The sequence below is a fragment of the Colobus angolensis genome, unplaced genomic scaffold, assembly GCF_000951035.1.
Source record: "Colobus angolensis palliatus isolate OR3802 unplaced genomic scaffold, Cang.pa_1.0 Scaffold437, whole genome shotgun sequence".
NCBI classification, from domain to species: domain Eukaryota; kingdom Metazoa; phylum Chordata; class Mammalia; order Primates; family Cercopithecidae; genus Colobus; species Colobus angolensis.
In genome coordinates this window covers 395,927-398,553 of record NW_012117788.1, presented here as the reverse complement: position 1 = coordinate 398,553, position 2,627 = coordinate 395,927, and positions in this window count along the sequence as shown.

Sequence of the window (2,627 nt, the reverse complement as noted above, 5' to 3'; positions counted from 1 at the left end):
AGCCAGGATGGTCTCGATCTCCTGACCTCGTGATCCGCCCGTCTCGGCCTCCCAAAGTGCTGGGATTAGAGGCTTGAGCCACCGCGCCCGGCCAGCTCCTTTCCTTAAACCTCGCGAACCATCCTCCGCTACCTTCCACCTTTTCTTCTGCAGCCTCCTCACCTGTCTCAGCCTTCATTTTATCGAAGAGTTAGGACTTTGCTCCAGGTTAGGCTTTGGCGTGAGGGAATGTTGTGACTGGTTTGATCTTCTGTTCAGACCACTCAGACTTTGTTGATATCAGCAATATCTGTTTCACTTTCTTATCATTTGTGTGTTCACTGGAGCAGCACTTTTAATTTCCTTCACAAACTTTTCCTTGGCACGCACAACGTGGCTAACTTTGGTGCAAGAAGACTGGCTTTCATCCTGTCTCGGCTTTCAACACGCCTTCTTCACTGCGCTTGATCATTTTCAGTTTTTTACTTAAAGTAAGAGATGTGGCCGGGCGCGGTGGCTCAAGCCTGTAATCCCAGCACTTTGGGAGGCCGAGACGGGCGGATCACGAGGTCAGGAGATCGAGACCATCCTGGCGAACACGGTGAAACCCCGTCTCTACTAAAAAATACAAAAAACTAGCCGGGCGAGGTGGCGGCGCCTGTAGTCCCAGCTACTCAGGAGGCTGAGGCAGGAGAATGGCGGGAACCCGGGAGGCGGAGCTTGCAGTGAGCTGAGATCCAGCCACTGCACTCCAGCCTGGGCGACAGAGCGAGACTCCGTCAAAAAAAAAAAAAAAAAGTAAGAGATGTGTGACTCTTCCTTTCGCTTGGACCCCCACTGTAGGGTTGTTAATTGGTCTAATTTCAATATTGTTGTATCATAGGAAGAAGGAGGCAAGAGGAGAGGGAGAAAGGCAGGGAGACTGCTGGTCTGTGGAGCAGTCAAAACATCCACAACATTTATTAATTAGGTTTGTCATCTTATATGGGCATGGTTCATGGTGCCCCTAAACAATTACAATAGTAATATAAAAGACAACAGATCAGCATAACCCATACAATAATTATGAAAAAGTTTGAAATATTGTGAAAATTAATCAAGTGTGGTGTAGACACACAGTAAGCCTGTGCTGCAGGAAAAATGGCGCAGATAGATTTGGTTCCATGCAGAGTTGCCACAAACCTTACAGTTGTAAAAACTGTTATCTGGGAAGCGCAATAAAGGAAAGTGTGCCTGTAGCAGACGCACGTTCCGTTTAGACATCCTTAGGACTCACACGAGCGAAGGGCCCAGCTTTTCCATGCCAGTAGCTGCAATTAAGCGCTTTTCCCCCCACCTTTACACCTTGCTTTCTGGAAAGATGAGAACATAATGGATTTTGAACTTGCTTTGATCATTAAAGCCCAGTGACTCACATTTCTCCGGAAAAGGAAGCAGTGTCTGCTACGGAACAAACAGTAGAATTTTAATACATAATCCCCTGACCGTAGAAACTGAACCTCAGGTCCTATCCTGGCTCTAGGCCAGCAGGTCATGGAAGAATAAACTTTCCTTAGAATCTTTATCTTCTTGAGACAAGCTTGGAAATGACAACATATATGTACCATGAACGCGAAGCACCTGAGCTCAAAGCAGTTGAGCAATCTTAAGTGGGGGTGCCCGGAAGTGGTGCGTTCTGACCCCAAACGTCACATTACCGGTACCTGGAGGAGTGGGTTGCAGCCCAGCTGCATCGCCCCGCGCAGAACTGCATGCAGAAGAAAAACTACGTTTCCCAGAGACCTCTGCGCGGCCAGGAGCACCGCGAGGGGCGAGATGGGGCGGGCCTCTGTGTGACGGCCTTTCCCATTGGTGCGCAGTCCAAAGGGCCTTGTAAACTCCTGCGCGATTGCACGGATTCAGGGACACGCCGTGGCGCCGCGACGTTCCTTGGTTTGACTTTTGTGTTTCAGTTGAATTCCCTGACTCCGAGTCTCAGTGTGTCGTGAGTATGGAGTTTCGGGTTTGGGGTGAAGGGGTTAGTAAGAGGCCTTGGGAAGAAACTCTTGTGAGGGAGAAGTAACCGCGGAAGCAGTGCGGAGGAGAGGGACGTGAGCCTGGAATCTGGTGCCCGTGGAGGGGCTGGGGACCGGAGGAGAAAGTTCCAAGGTGCAAAGGGAGAGACCTCAGGAGTGCTGGAGGGTGGGGACCTGCAGCAGGGAGGGAGTCGAGCATGGGATGCAGTGGGGAAAGGAGAGCAGGATTCGGACGCCCTGGAGATGGGTTCCGGCATACGCACACCCCACGCTGGTCGAACCCTCATTTGTAAAATAAGGGTTCCTCATTTGTAAAATAAGGGATAATAAAAATACTTACCAGTTGTGGGGATAATAAAATAAATTTCACAGATTTGTCACATGGCTAAAAGAAAAAAATTCAAAGTGCTCCATAAATGTTAATTGTTAGTAGACAAGCTACAAGAATATATCTAAGCAAGGATATTGGAGATAGGTGCAGAGAAGCTAGCTGAAACCCGTTAATTTACCTGTCAACAAGGGCGTTGTTCTTTGGAAGAGGCAATGAAGAGTAAGAGGCGGTTTCTATCTGCAGGGAACGACAGCAATAAAGAACTCTAATATGTTGACTTGTAGAGAATTTCAAAGGCAGTT